The 17311-nt window shown below is 36.5% G+C and overlaps 1 pseudogene; it reads right to left on the minus strand.

Moving 5' to 3' along the window:
* Positions 1-1184: 1184 nt before the first annotated feature.
* The window catches only part of LOC115513067, a 74479-nt pseudogene continuing 58352 nt past the window's right edge, over positions 1185-17311 (minus strand).

Consider the following 17311-nt stretch of genomic DNA (forward strand, 5'->3'; position numbering starts at 1 on the left):
TGCTATTCATAGATCAGGGGGAGGGGAATCTAAGTTGTCAGAATCCTTATAATTTCTTTACTTTCTCCTCATTCTAACCTTACTCCAACATGGCCTGAGTTCTCTATTCAGCTCACATGAGAGAGGTCTATGATGCAATGGAACCAGTTCTGTCTAATTTTTTTCCTGAACCAAGCCATGTAATGTATAACTTTTATATGTTAAAGTTGACCCTAGGGGTGCCTGGATGGCTTTGTCGGTTAAGGGTCTGACTTCGGCTCAGGTCATGATCTCACCGTCCATGAGTTTGAGCCCCGTGTTGTTCTGTGCTGACAGCTCAGAGGGTGAAGCGTGCTTCAGATTCCGTGTCTTCTTCTCTCTCTGCCCCTCACCCACTCATGCTCTGTCTCTGTCTCTCTCTCTCAAAAATAAATAAACATTAAAAAATAATTGACCCATTGACAGCAATTCGTTTAGGTCCTCCTGTTACAATTCCAACACAGGTAAAGGGCAGTTACCTTTACCTTTACTTACAATTCCAACACAGGTAAAGGGCAGTCAACAGGATGTCAGCATTGCTGTGGCAGGGATGGAACACATGCAAATGACAGAATGTAGATGAGAGCTCTGAGTGCTGCATGGCCAGTGAAGAATAGTTTTAGCAAAGGGGTACATTTGAAATAAGATTTCATAGGACCATTGGCAATTCTGAATAGGAAAAATAAAGGTTTTCTTAAAAATGAATAGTAAGCATCCACTGAGTGACAACTGTATGTGAGGCATGATGAGCTTTTCTATTCATAAATTCTTTTAATCTTTGCCATAGTCTTGTCCTATAAGGATTATTAGCCTCATTTTACAGAGGAGGAAATTGAGACTCAGGTATCACGTCTAGGTCAGATAGCTGGTGCAGGATGAAATTGGAGTCCAGGTATTGGCCCTTGTAGCCCTGTCCCCTTCCATTTCCATTGCATCGTGGTGGCCTGTCCTCATAACATCTAAACAGATACAGTGCCAACACTGGAAAGTGGAAAGCTGCGACCTTTTCCTTGACCCCAGAGCACCCAATGCTTTCCATAGTGCTTGCTGTCATCATTACCATTGCCTGCCTACTCTACTTCTTCTGGTCAGAGGAAGCCATAGAAAGAGGTTCTCATACCCATGAGTTCCCCTGTACAGGCACTGATAGACCTTGGCAAGTTGCTTCATGTTCTATAGTTCTCAGCAGCCCTCTTCTTCTCAGCTTTCACCTTCAACATCCTGCACAGCATGCCTGTGGCAGCACTGCTAATCTGCTGTCAGACAAAGGGGGAGAAAAAAGCAGGACACTGACACAATACTCGCTTTAGGTAAATCTTTCCCCAGTCAGTACTTCCTATCCTGGGATTATTTTGTGAACACAGATTTTGTTAGAAAGCGATTGATCTAAACATCTGGGGGCTCATGCACTGACATTAGCTCCTTCTAATTGCTGTAATGTAGCTCCATTCTGATTTCATGCAAGCAGTGCAATCTTCATGCATAAACTATTGATTAATTACACATTTAAGGCATCTGAGAGTATTGGTCTAGCGTATTTGTGGTTCCCTAGGATTCTCTTCTTTATTTTTCCTGTTTGAACTTTTTCTTGTTCCTTTACCTCCCCACCACCTCCTGCCATTCTAATTAGTCTCCAAAGCATTCACTTTATGAACAGAAAATCAGAATTGTGCTTTAAAATTTATCTGTTAACTCACATTGGAATTTGGGAGAGTGGCTGGTGTGAACTCTTACAACTCATAAGAACATTATTTTTTCTTCTCTACCGAATAGTCCCATTGAAACACATTTGGATAGGAAGACATTATTGATAAATACCCACGGCCCATGGGTTAGCAGATTGTTTACACGTGGGCACATGTGTGTGGTGTGTTACTGCAGTGGCTGTACATTCCTCCAGGAGAGGTTCTATGGTTATGTGTGTTATGAAATTTCAAATAAGGGAAGAACAACAGCTGTAATGGGTCCAATCCAATGATGGCAAAAGGTGAATAAAATTACTCCCTCTGGGAAGTAAAACGTTCATTTAGCGGAGGGAAATTATCATTTCCAAGTAGAACATTTGGCTTCCTGAGAGTGAAAGTGGCTGCACAGCTTGATAATAACACCTCGGGCTGTAATAGTACCCTTTCCCTTCTGAGAGCTGGGCTCTTTGCTCTTAAATTTATCCTTACAACATTCTTTTAAGGTGGGTAGGCTCAGGTGTTATTGGCCATCTTTTATGGATGGAGAAACTGAGAGGCTGGAAAATTCAGTACTTTATCCTTGGAAGCTCAGAAATCAATCTTTAGGCCTGGGTTTCTCCACTTTGGTGCTATTGCCATTTTGTCCAGCTAATTCTTTGTGGTGTGGGCTATGCTGTGTACTGTAGAATTTTAGCAGCATCCCTGGTCTATGTCCCCTAGATGCCAGAAGCACCTTCTAGTTGTGACAACCAAAAATGTCTCCAGATATTGTAAATGTCCCCTGGCATGGAAATCACCTCCAGTTGGAAACCCCAATCTTCTGTAGTTTGTAGAAAATCTTAGGCAAATTTGAAATAATTAAAATTTGCTTTGACATTCATAGTTTTTCCTGTCTGTAAAGATAGTTCTCATGTAGGATTCACCATTACAGTGACTTTATGTATATTAGTTTAGTTCATTCTCACAGCAATCCTATTTAATTTCATTTTACACGTAAGAAAACAGAGACATAGAGAGGTTAGTTGCCCAAGTTTACATAGCTAGGCAGCAGGATTGGTTTCATGGGCATGGGGGCTATGCAGTTGTATAGGGCACCATGTTTAGAAGGACCTGATGTTTAATTTAATGGTCTGCTTTTGCCATATTGAAATTCTTAATCATTTTTGGACAAGGAGTCCCACATTTTCATTTTGGCTTGGGTTGCACAAATTATGTAGCTAGTCCTGCTGGGAAGTGAGAGAACCAGGATTTGAATCCAGATAATCTAAAGACTATATGCTTGACCTTTTTACCATAGTGCCTCTCATTCTTTTACTTGTTCATTAACTCATTAACTCATTCAGTAAATTGTACCATGAGTTTATTGTGAGCCAGGAACTAGGCTTGACAGTGAGGAAACAATAGAGACATAAAGATACGGCCCCTTCTCTCATGAAGCTAACAGTGTCCCAAGGGTTGTAGACCAATAAAATGGCATTTGTGATTCAGCATGGTTACTTGTTATGACAGGAAAGGCATCATTGCTATGGGAGCTTATAGGAGGGCACTTAACACCACCTGGGGGGATCAGTTTATAAGCTGAGGTGTAAGGGCTGAATAAGAGTTTCACAATTAAAAATGGAGAACAAGTGTGATCTACACAAAAGGAAATGGCAGTACTAATGCCAAGAAGTGAGAAGTGTGGCACAGTTAGGAAATTAAAAATAGTTTAATGTGGATGGAATGTTGAGTTAGTCAGCTTTCACTATTATGGTGCAGTAACAACCCACCATCTCAAGTTGATTATTACAACAAAGGCTTGTTTCTCATACATATTGCAGGTGATCTATTGGGCTGTGGTGCTCCTCACCGAGTCTCCATTTTAGGACCAAGGCTGGAGGAGCAATTAATTCCTAACAGCCATGACATTCTCATGACAGAGGGAAGAGCTAGAAATGATTGAATTACAATCCCATTGGCTCATACTCCATCGGTTAAGCAGGAATGTGACCAAGGTAGTCCTTATGGAGCAGGGAAGCATTCCTCTTCCCATTGCACCATAAGTCACATGGCAACAGGCAGCGATATTATATTCCTCTTAAAGAGAGGGCAAAGATTAATTGAGAATAATAATATATATTCTACCAAGCCAGGGTGAGAGGAAAGGAGTAGCAAGAGAAGAAGTTTTAGAAATTAGTAGCAGCTAAGTTATATAAAGTCTTACAGATCATATCCCAGTGTTTGGTCTCAATTTATTACTCCTTTCTCTACTTTCTATTAAGTCTTAAGTATGTTACTCAAAAGCTGTTTTCAGATTTAACACAAACCAAGAACAATAATAACAATAAAGAATCAAACAACCCAAATATAATAAACTCATTACACACTAAAGTACAAATGATTCATATAGGATATTTATATTTTTACAGAAACAAAGGAAAGAATCACTAATTGTGGAATGTCATAGTGGTAATAATGTGTTGGTAAAAGGTGATTTTTTTAAATTAATAAAGTATAGTTGACACACAATGTTATATTACTTTCAGGTGGAGAGCATAGTGATGCTACACTTCTATGCAGTGCTCAGTGCTCATGACAATAAGTGTAGTCATCATCTATCACTCTACAAAATTTTTACAATATGATTGACTATGCTGTACTTTTTCATCTCCGTGACTTATTTTATATTTTGAAATTTCTAACTCCTTTTTTTTTTAAGTTTATTTTTTATTTTGAGAGAGAGAGCATGTGCACAAGTTGGGGAGGAGCAAAGAGAGAGGGAGAGAGAGAATGCCAAGCAGGCTTTGTACTGTCAGTGTGGAGCCCATTGTGGGACTCAAACTCACAATCCATGAGATCATGACCTGACTTCAAAATTAAGAGTCAGTTGCTGAACCGACTGAGTCACCTCCTTCATCTGTTTCACCCATTCCCATAACCAGCTTGACTCAGGTAATCATTAGGTTACTCTCTGTACTTAAGTTTGTTTTGTTTGTTTGTTTTTGTTCATTTGTTTCATTTTTTAGATTCCACATATAAATAAACTTGTACAATGTTTGTCTTTCTCTAACTTATTTGGTGAAGTGTGAATTTTTATTTTATCTGTGAAGGAAGGAGTTTTTTGAGGTCTCAGAAATCCTGTCTTCCTATAGCTGACTTCTAAGTGTGGTTCTACTGATATAGACCCATCCACTAACATTTGTCAAGTTCATTTTATACTTTCAGAACTGTGGTGATTGCTGCATTTACAGCTTTCAAATGCAGTTAAAACTGGTGACAGGCAGCCTAGTAGACAGAAAACTGAAAATCTTGACCTCTAATAGACCTACCTTTGACCCTTGATTCATTCAGTTGATATCTGTATACATTTGCGTAGTTATGTAGCATCTTTGAGTCTTGGTTTTCTCATCTGTAACATGGAATTTTAATACTGCAGATCTAACAGCAGTAACAATGAACTGTTATTGAGGACTCTGTGCGTGCCTGGCACGGGGCTAAAAACTTTGCATTATGATGTTTAAACTTTTTCACAACCTATGAAGTGAAAACTATGATTGTGCAGAGGAGGAGACTGAGAATTAGAGCCAGTTAAACAGCTTGCTCAAGGTCAAGCGTTTAGTATGGCATGGAATCTGAAAAGGATCCCAGTTACATCATGACCAAAGCTCAACTCTTTATTATCACATAGTACAAATAATGATGAGAACAATAATAGTATCCAGCCACTCTTCCAAGCCCTTAAAAAAAAAATTAAGACGTTTAATTCTCAAAAAAACCCTTCAGAAGATGCAAGTGTTAGAGAATCTCAGATTTAATATTATATACATGTAACCATTTATACCTATTTATGTATGTCTCTTTATTGATTAAGCACCTTTCTCTTCTTGATCGGGGATTTTAAGGGACATACATTAGGCTGTGTAAGTTTTTAGACATTAACATATTTTCAATGGAAAAATTCTAATCTGCAAGCTTGAGAAAACCTGATAAGCTTATTAACATTGTTCCTAAAGAATAAATAAATTTTGATGAAGATGTAAGGTTCTCACTCTCAAATACAAGGTATAAATGATACCAAGTAGACTTTTTCAGGTATTTAGACTTCTCAGAGGTATCTTTCTTACTTTTTCTGGGTTCCTGGCTACACTTTGGATATTTGAAATGTGAGGTTAAATGACCTATGGATGAATGAATTATTAATATAAGTTATTTTCACAACATTTTCCTGACTCTGTTTCTGTGATTTCCCCCCAGGGGTCAAATGTAGCCTCTTTATTAGATTCTCATGCACAATAGATAGTCATTGGCTTTATTTGTCCTATTCCCAGACTCATCTCACAAACAGGAATGTCCTATACTTTGCTTGACATTATTTGAGATATTCCATATATGGGTTCTCTTTTATATGTGTCTTTTCCCCCCTGAAATCAAATTGAAAGAAGTTACAAGTTGAAAACAACCAGTCTGCATATGCTTTATCCTCCAGCATAATATTTGACTGGCATTTTCTAATTAAAACAAGGCTTTAGAACAGTCCTCTGATGCATTCAGCTCAATGGCTCTTGTGAACTTCATTTATAATATCGTAATAAAATCTGAGGTTGAATAACTAACAATTTTAAGATTTAGTTATGAGGCCAAATGAAGTATTTATTCTAGCCTCAAGCATCCCTGCTGTCTTTAAAAAACAGCATTATATTTTCTCACCCACAATAGTAAAATGCACATTATTGGCTTATTTCACCCATGCTAACAAAAGGATTCACCACCACTGAGTGGGTATTTACTTAACACAATGTTTCAGTCCCAAATCTTAGGATTTTGTAATGTGCACCTTTGATAAATTCCTCAGAAGGTTCTTATGTATACTAATATTTGAAACCCACAATTTTAGGGATTAGAAAAAAAGATATAACTTATTTTGTCAACATAGATTTATCAACTATAATGCTACTGGATTCTTTTCAGAGATTTTAGTTTAAAAATATAAACCCTAATACTCATTAAAAATAATTTTACTATTTGTTGTTTGGAGTTAAAAAGGAGTCTGAGATCTGAGTACTCGTTTAAGTTAATCTAGAAAATTCATCAAACCAATGACATAGGACAAAGGGTGCTAGTCGTGAAAAATGTCTAATGTGCATTTTCTAACAGGTTGCAGCTCAAAGTGTGGTCCATGGACTAGTAGTATCAATATCGGAGCTTGTTAGAAATGTAGACTCTCAGGTCCCACTATTAATTTACTGAATTAGAATCTGCATTTTAATAAGATGCCCAGGAGATTCATATGCACGTTAAGTTTCTGAAGCATTGCTCTAAGAACCTTGTAGTTTTTAGAAAGTGTAGCTTAAATATAGGCTCAGAACAGTTTGTTTACACAGGAGGATTCCTATTATAGTTAAAATATTAAAAAGTACACTTACCAGAAATGAATGGTCCTTGCAATAACTAAGGGGCAAACAATGAACCCTGGAATGTTAAGATGTTTGATGTTTAAGGACTGCAGCATTCGCTGTCTACATTAGGTAAATGTGTGAGCAGAGCTGACAATGGTTCCATAGAATCATGGAGACAGTCGTTTGAATTGTTATTTTTTAATTTTTAAAAGAGCTTTCTTTTCTGGTGTGCACTATACGGAATATAATGCATATTAAATATGGAAAACTCACAGATGACAGGAACGTTTGTGCGGCTAAAAACTTGGTAAAGAGGATAGAGTAAATGCATAATGGGAATCACTGTATTTATGTTGGTAAAGGAGAGCTACATTTTTATAACTTATTTTTTGTCTGGCGTAATAAAGAGAGGATTTAACAAATGAAGTGCCCGAGTCCTTCAAGGGAAGTAGGAGAACTCCTTGGAATTATTTAAATATGAACTGGAAAATCAGTTCTTTTGGATATCTGGGGGTGAAAGAAATGTGTCCTGACATGGAAATTTTATTCCATGTCCAAACCACTCATGTTGCATACATTGGGCAATGTTACTGGTGACCATGTAGTCAAATTATCTGGATAAGGCTTCAGCTGAAATACTGGTTAATTTGCCCTCCCATGTGCCAGAAATGTCTATGTGAGGGGTGAGCTATGGACTTTATAAATCAGGTTTGTAATCACTAAGCCCGCACAACTTCAGGGTCATCTGTCCTTGACCTAATTTTATGACTTAATAAATAGGGTTAGAATATTGGCTACTGTGAAAAATGCAGCAATAAATATTTAAGGATGTTTACAATTTGGTTTCATTTACAGGTAATTTTTCCTTTTAGTGAATGCCTCTTCTTAAGGATAGGCCATTTTAACAGAGGCTATTAAGATGACAAATGTTTTAAAACATTGGGAAGTAAGTCCCTAGACTGGTCATTAATAGGTAAAACAAAATGGAGATTTTTAAAAAATGCATAAAATAGTAGAAGCTATTTAATAAGCCACTGTCCCTTCTTCCTAGAAAATATTTACCTTAGAAGAATTGATGTAATGACACTACAAAGTATAGTATTCATCAAATAGTGGCAGTCTATAGTCCTATAAATACTGGTTCTTTATCTACTTACTCATGTAGACACTTTGCACTACAATGCACATATTTCGACATTATAGATGCTTATTCATATTTTATGATTTGATCACAGCAGGAGGGGACAATTTTAAATGTAGAATAGAGAATAAGGAGAATCTCTCTCCCCTGCTCAGTACATGCCTTCTTCAGTGAATAAAACCATCTTTTTAGAATGTGTATTTAATGATAAGGTAAATAATGTGCTCCCAAAGTGGCAAAATAGGTGGATTAGGGAGAGGCTCTGTCATTCCTGGGAGGTCTTTAGCTCAGGAAAATGACTTCCTGTACTCCCCATATGAAGAGACATCGTCTTTCCTTATCCCATGATCCTCTCTCTTTTTCCTCTCTCCTCCTTCCATTTCCATCTCCAATAGGAAGAAAAAACCCCCACAAAATCTTCTGAACTGTTTTTAGAAAAATAAATTGTCTTTCCTGGGACATGAGATGAATAAGAGTTGGCATTTTTTTGTTGTCATTTTAGGTACAAGGGTCAAAGGTCATTATCTAACAGGCATCCAAATGGAATCAATCTCTCCTTCATAGATCCTGTCAGACGCACCTGAGCCTCTTGAGGGTTGCACAGAGCAGTTCATGGTCAAAGGCAGGAATGGATATCGGCACTCCAGGGGAGGCTATATTTTTCTGTCAATAGACAGAAGATTGCAGTGTCCTAGACAGGTAATCAGTTATCAAGCACTACAATCAGTTCACGTTTAAACATTAAACAGGTGGGGCAGGAGACAAGGAAAATTTGTCATGTTTACCAGGTTTGCCAACAACAACCAAAGAACTGCTTTATCCTTTTAAATCAGTTCTAATCTGTGCTTTTTGCTATCAGTTTTTTGAAGATATTGAATGATTTTTTTTTTCTCCTTGCAAATGCTCGGTGGATTCCCAAAGTGTCAAAAGTCTATGGGATCAATTTTATTTATATATATTTATAAATATATATATAATCATATATATGATTTTATTATTTATTATATATATAATTATATTTATATTTATATTATATATATATTTTAATAATTCCCCCATTTTCCCCTTAGCTTTGGTTAACTGAATCCTAACATATTTACGAGTCAGCCCCAATAACCTCCAGCTTCTATGTCAATTTGATACAGTGAGCACATGGAAGAGCATAAAGCAAAGTTTCCTCTAAGATTAAACACTATCTCACTTGTTAAGAATTTTTCTTTCCCACCATTAAAAGTAAAGAAAAATACCTTTTTGTTTTTTTTTCTCCCTGATTAGAGGTCTTCACTGGATTTGTGGCAAATAAATTGACAAGTGAGGGTACCGATGACAAGAGAGTGATAATTGATGGTGGCAGGTGGGGGCCTGGTGTACTGGCATATCCTGTGGAGGGTGAGCCAAGGACATCTATCAATCAAATTGGTGACAGCAGCCAGGGAGACTTAATTGGAGATTCATTGAACCTTTAATGATGTGACAGAGAAAAATAAGGACGCTTAAAAGGCTCCTGGGCTATTTCTTTTCCTTCATCCCAATATTCTCATAGAAAGAGTAGAAGAAAGTGGACATTGCTCCAGGGTTGAACATTCATTGTTTCCATCAAAGTTAATCACACTGTTTTGAGAAGCAGAGTAGTGAAAGTATTTACCATAAATCCAATGTAAAATTAAATCCTTACCTGGAGATTTAGAGATTTGACTGTCCCATGACTTCAGCATAATCAGAAATACTTCACAAGTGCTGGGATACCATGCACAAAACACTGAGTTACAACTAGGGTGAAGATACTGTCTGCCAGGATATGGATTCCAAACACAATGAGGAAAGAAATCCTTAGTTTAATTTAAGTTTTTTAAACCTCATTCTTCTAAATAGTTCTCTGTACTAAACAGAGGTAAATATTTTCTTTTTTTTTCCCCAGAAGGTTCAAAAGAATTTTATTTCATTTGAGAAAGGAAAGGTCCTACAAAAGCACTTGTCCTGTAGAAACAAAGATTTTTATTAACATTAGCTGTGCAAGAAAGGAATCTTCTAGTTTCAAGGCACTGTGCTTGAATATAATGTGTGAAAAGATATGTAGCATGGTTTCTGCCATCCATGATCTTGTGTTTTCATATTTATGAGTTTATAAATGTATTGATTTATTCTAAATTACAGTTTTGAGCACCTACTATGCACAGTGCATTTTCCAAGATCAATGAGGCATGGAGGAATTTATAGTCTAGTGTGGGAAGACAGATGTATACGTTACAATGTTACAATGTTGTAGGTAATAGTTAAAGAAGGTCGTGAGGTGCTGTCCAGGAAGGAGACACTGTAGGTATAAGGCCATTTGAGTAGCATTCTTGAAAATTCACTGTAGTCATTGTAATATTTGCTATAAAAATTGGGGAAGGAAGAAAATATCCTGGACTTGTTGTGTCAGAGATTTTATACTTAATGGTGTCCAAATTTAGGAAAACTTGAATCATCTTATACATAGATTTTGTCACCCTTTATTCAGTTTTAAATTCAGCTTCTTGTCTTGCTTTCTTTGCTCCGCAAGTCAATGTCCACAAACAGGACCTATGAATTACTCAATGGAGAAAAAGGAACTAATTGTTTAGAGTTCCCAGAAGGTCAGCATCTTGTTCCACCTAACAAGAACTTGCTTTTCCCCATGCAGAGATCTCAGTTCAACATTTATTCCCCATATGAAGTTAAGAATTTATTTCTTAATTAGGAATTGTGTCTGTTTGGAGGTCCTCTTGTGGCTGAATTGTACATGGGTTGCACTTCACCCCATATCCTCCTGGACAAAAAAGTACATTTATCAGTAAACTGTGCCACAGCAAAGAACTTCTCCCCTCAACACTGAGGACAGCTCCTACTGGCCAAGTGTACACTACACTTTCCAGAAAAGAAAACTGGTTAAAATAATTTGGGGTAGATTCTATAGAGGAATAAAAGCATGTCAATTATAAGATGTGGAGGTTACTTTTGAAAAGGAAGATTATAGGTTAAAATTTTATGTAGTTTTGTTGTGCTGCTTTCACTGAAAAATTTTTATTAGAGTATAATTAACATACAGTGGTATATTAGTTTTAGGTGTATAGTATAATGATTTTACTATTCTATATATTGCCCAGTGCTCATCATGATAAGGGTACTCTTAATCCCTTTTACCTGTTTCACCCATTGTTCCACCCACCTTCCTTCTGGCCACCATCAGTTTGTTTTCTGTATTGATGGGTCTGTTTTTCTTTTGTCTCTTTTTGTCTTTGTTCATTTGTTTCTTAAATTCCACATATAAGTGAACTCATATGGTATTTTGTCTGACTGATTTCACTTAACATTATATTCTCTAGGTCCACCTGTGTTGTTGCAAATGGCAAGATCTCATTTGTTTTTTAATGACTGAGTAATATTCCTGTGTGCGCGCGTGTGTGTGTGTGTGTGTGTGTGTGTGTGTGCATGTACACACCACATCTTCTTTATCCATTTATCTATTGATAGACACTTGGGTTGCTTCCATATCTTAGTTGTTGTAAAAATGCTGCAAGAAACGTGGGGTGCATATGTCTTTCTGAATTAGTGTTTTCATTTTCTTTGGGTAAATATCCAGTAGTAGAATTACTGGATCATATGGTAATTCTATTTTTAATTTTATGAAGAATTTACATACTATTTCCCACAGTGGCTGCACCAATTTATATTCCAACCAACAGTACATAAGCGTTCCTTTTTCTCCACATCTTTGCCAATAGTTATTTTTTTTTATCATTTTGATTTTAGCCATTATGACAGGCATAAGGTGATATCTCATTGTGGCTTTGATTTGCATTTCTGTGATGATTAATGATGTTGAGCATCTTATGTCTGTTGTCCTTTTGTATGTTTCTTTGTAAAAAATGTCTATTCGGGTCCTTTTCCCTTTTTTAATCAGATTATTTATTTTTTGGTGTTGAGTTTATATATTTTGGATATTAACCCCTTATCATATATATCATTTTCAATTATCTTCTACCATTCAGCAGGTTGCTTTTTTGTTTTGTTAACAGTTTCCTTCGCTATTTGAAATTTTTTAGTTTTAGTATTGTCTCGATAGTTTATTTTTGCTTTTGATTCTCTTTCCTGAGGAGACGTGTGTAGAAAAATGTTTTTGCAGCCGTGTCAAAGAAATTACTGCCTATGTTTTCTTCTAGTAGCTTTATGGTTTCAGATCTCACATTCAGGTCTTTAATCCATTTTGAGTTTGTTCTTATGTATGGTGTAAGAATGTGGTCCAGTTTTTTCTTTTGTATGTAACTGTCCAGTATTCATTCCCAGCACCATTTGTTGAAGAGACTGTCTTTTCTTCATTGTATATTCTCGCTTTTATTTTTTGTTTTTTTAGATTAATTGACCATGTAAACATATATATAAACCATATAAACATATAAACCCAGTAAACATGGGCTTATTTCTGGGCTCTCTATTCTGTTCCATTGATCTATGTGTCTATTTTTGTGCCAGTACCATACTGTCTTGTTGTTATAAGAATTCTGTCACCTATAATCCTTTATTCATGCCGCTCAAATATTGTAATTAATTTTCTTAGGTCTTAGAAAGATCCTGTTTCTAGGTTAGAAAATTATCTAAGGAATATAAGTTGTTCATAAACCATCAGCATGAACAGATTCATCTCCTGTGAAACAGACTGCCAAGGTTATAATAATTCTTTATCAGTATTTTGGTCAAATCATCACTGAGGTATTTGAATCTCCCTTACCACATTCCCATCAAATGATCATCTATTCCAAGTTGTACACCTGCAGCAAGGCAGACTCTATCTCCAAAAGCAGTTCATTCTATCTTTCAATGGTTCTGCCTGTTAAATACTTTTCCTTATGTTGGCTTGCTTGTAGCATCCAGAATTTGGCCTGGTGTCATCCTCTCTTTTGGTATATTTAGAGTAAACAGTGAACAGAACAACTGGACATGAGAGTTGTCCTACTTTTTAAAGATTATTATCCTATTTCATCTATGTTTCTCATTAAAAAAAAATTCTCATTTCCTGTAACCATCCTTCCCATGTCTTTTCGTGATCAAAACTGCTTTACATTGTGCCGACCTGATTATGGTCCAGTGTCTCTGGATTCTTCCTAGAGCACTTCACTGAGAATTGAACACAACTCCTGGGAAGGTATGACCAGGTTTGAGCAGAGTAGGGCAATGTTTTCTCCCCTGCTAGTTGCATCTCTTAAATTTCTGCTTGCTATATTCAGTCCCAAATGACAGCATGGATATTCTGTCATTGTGGTTGTGCCGTCTAATATATATCTTCTTTAACTAGCTTTGTGTCACCTATGAGTTTCATAGAAACAACAGAGGTGTATGTGTTGTCACAAATGTAAGAACAATGGACTTTTTTCATGTTAATGATTATAAAATTGATTTGCTGGATATGGTTCTTTATAGAGAAACTTCTACCATTAGCTGATGGTTATGCTTATCAGGTGAAGGATTGAGAACATTAACACTGCATCTCAGCTCCCTCTGGTGTATACAACCATCTTAGACATTGTTCAATATGGCGAATCACTGAGTACAGAAATATATATTATTGATATAATATAATGGGATTTGGCTTGCTGTAACTCTCCTTTTAAATATGCTGCTTGCATAGCCATGGATTATGATACTCCTTTTGAGATTTTAACTATTTGTGATACTCTGAGGCTCTCTTTCTCTTCACTGTGACATTTCGTGATGACTTAGGAAAGTTGTGCTATGATACTGAAGATACTTAGGGGAAAAATCGCATAGAACAAATATAAACATTAGGTTCATAGATGTCTAAGCTGGAACTATAAAAAACACTAGCTAACACAGTCTTTATTATAATAAGCAATAATGAAACATCTTGGATTTTATTTTTATAATTCTGTTGAAATTATAAATCCTAACCTGGTATTTATCAGCTATTAAGATTAAGAACCTATTATGAAAGAGTATGGATTAAACTAAAGGAAAAAATCCTATTTATAATAAAAATTACTAATGATAACTATTGAGAGTCTATTATGTTATAGACATCATGTAGTTACATGGGTTAATATGCACTTCATGATAACTTTCTAAGCTAATTCTTATTTAAATTTTTTTTAATGTTTATTTATTTTTGAGAGAGAGAGAGAATATGAGAATGAGCAGGGGAGGGGCAGAGAGAGAGGGAGACACAGAATTTGAAGCAGGCTCTGTGCTGAAAGCACAGAGCCTGACGTGGGGCTCAAACCCAGGAGCCATGAGATCGTGACCTGAACTGAAGTCAGACATTCAACGAACTGAGCCACCCAGGTGTCCCTCTAAGCTAATTCTTTTGATTTCCATTCTGTATTTAAGGGGTCAGAAAACTATAGCTTGATATGGTCAGATCTCACATATTTGCCTTATAGGCCAAATATAGCCTTTGTATGGACAGATTTTGTATCCAGTGAGTTAAGAATATTTTTTACATTCTTAAATGGTTGGGGAAAAAAACAAAAGAACAATAATATTTCATAACATGAAAATTATATAAAATTAAAATTTTTACAAAGTCTTTTTGGAACACAGCTACATTCATTCATTTATCTGTTGTCTATGGCTGCTTTCATGCTGCAATGGAAAAGTTGAATAGTTGCAGTAGTGATCATATAGTATATAAGGTTCAAATATTTACTGTCTGGTCCTTTTTTTTTTAATTTTTTTTTAATGTTTATTTATTTTTGAGACAGAGAGAGACAGAGCATGAACAGGGGAGGGTCAGAGAGAGAGGGAGACACAGAATCTGAAACAGGCTCCAGGCTCTGAGCCATCAGCACAGAGCCTGACGCGGGGCTTGAACTCACGAACCGCGAGATCATGACCTGAGCCGAAGTCGGACACTTAACCGACTGAGCCACCCAGGTTCCCCTACTGTCTGGTCCTTTACAGAAAAAGTATGCCAACTCCTGCTGTAGATAATAAAAGTGAGGCTTTATATTTTTAAATTATTTCTTTAAGAAACATTAGGTTAATTAAAGTAATAATTTCTCTTTTAATTGATTTCTTTTATATTTCAAGCAATTTTATAACAGAAACTCATATCTATATATAGAGAGAAGATATAGATATATCCTATCTATCTATCTATCTATCTATCTATTTATCTATCGAGAGGAATGGAAGTGAGAACAGAGTTTACTTATTAAATGTTAAATATTAGGACTGATAAGTGTTATGTGTGTCAGTGTGCATTCAAAAAGAAAGAAGCAGCCTCGCATCGGGCTCTGTGCTGATAGCTCAGAGCCTGGAGCCTGCTTAGGATTCTGTGTCTCCATCTCTCTCTGCCCCTCCCCCACTTGCGCTCTCTCTGTCATCTCAAAAATAAACAAACATTAAAAAAAGTTTTAAAAGAAAGAAGCATATATGTTGACAGAAAAGCAATTGAAGAATGTAGAGAATAAAATGATGGAATGGGCAGATGTCAACTTTTAAGTCCTATAACCACTTACTAAGTTTTCATTTTCATGGTTGGTACTCAATGCAGTAGGAAGGCTTTTTGTCCCATTCTGGATTTACATTTTCCCATTTCTGAACCTCATTATTGAACCTCCATAATATGGCATTGAAAATGTAATTTGAGAAGGAACATACAGAGATGCTTGGAAATGAGTGGTTCCTGCGTTAATGAAATGGTGATCTGAATTGAATAAGATACTGCATATAAGGGCCTACCAGAAGCTTAGGAGAAAGTCAATAAACCACAGCCATCATCATTGTTTTAGAAAATAGTGGCTAGAGTATTTATAATCATCAGAGTAATCCCAGTGTTAAAGTGTCTAGACTAGACCCAAGCTGGAGTCACTTATGTAAGCAAACGGAAACAACTGAATTTCTGTTCTTGGCTCTCCCAGAAAAGGATGGCCTAGGCCACCCAATTACCACTTCCTTGCTCAGCTCAAGTTATGTAACCTAGCTCTAAGACTTCCCTTTTCTTGATATAAGGAAAGTAGTCCTGCTTTAACCCAATCAGTAAATTCCCAGTGTAACTTTCTGGTTCTTGCTCAGTTTGATCTATAAAAATCTCTCACCTTAAGCAGCCCTTTTGAGCTCCTATCTACTAGTGATTCATGAACAAAAGCCCATTAGATCAGTAAATTATCTGTGGAAAAATTTCCTTTAACAGCAGAAACCTAGATACTTTGGGGCAGTCTTTCATATCTTCAACATGTTTTATTGCATGTTTCCTTGTGCTAGCTGATGAAGACTCAATATGATTAAAGCAAAGGAGAAATTATTATTTTATTGGAGAATACTGATTAAATATATTTTTTCATTTTATAGAGGCTACCAAACAACTAGAAGGTAGATATAAACATGTTTCTTCCTTCTACACTTGGATCTCTGGAGCCAGGAAGTCTTTTTTTTTTTTTTTTTGAATATTTATTTTTGAGACAGAGACAGAGCGTGAATGGGGGAGGGTCAGAGAGAGAGGGAGACAGAATCGGAAGCAGGCTCCAGGCTCTGAGCTATCAGCACAGAGCCCGACACGGGGCTTGAACTCACGAGCCTTGAGATCATGACCTGAGCCAAAGTCGGATGCTCAACCGACTGAGCCACCCAGGCGCCCCTGGAGCCAGGAAGTCTGAAGAACAAGTCCTTTCCCCTTAGTTTGGAATTTATGTAGAAACCAGGAGTTGGAAGGTACACTCCTTATTATCATTGGTCACAATTCCTTTACCTTAGAGATGTGGAAATTGAGACTTATATAGGTAAGATCATCTGCCTAAAGTAGAGGCAAGGCTAGCACCAGGGTCTGGATTCTTCCATTATACCACCATGTATTCTCTTCCAAGATTCAAAAGTTGGAAATTTTACTCCTTATGAAGATTAAATTCTTTATGCTCTTCTTTGGAGTTTTCATCTAAAGATATTTTTTAATTTCCATGTGTAAGTCATTTTAGAAGCTCTAAGCCTCAGCTAGTATGCCTTATAAATTCCTTCACATCATAATGTCTATATCAGAGCTTTTCCTGAGATATAAAATCCTTGATGATAAAGCCTGACTCTGGAGCAGTAATAGGATTTATCTGTACTGGGAAATGCAAACT

This window comes from Lynx canadensis, chromosome B1, assembly GCF_007474595.2.
Source record: "Lynx canadensis isolate LIC74 chromosome B1, mLynCan4.pri.v2, whole genome shotgun sequence".
Classification (NCBI taxonomy): Eukaryota; Metazoa; Chordata; class Mammalia; order Carnivora; family Felidae; genus Lynx; species Lynx canadensis.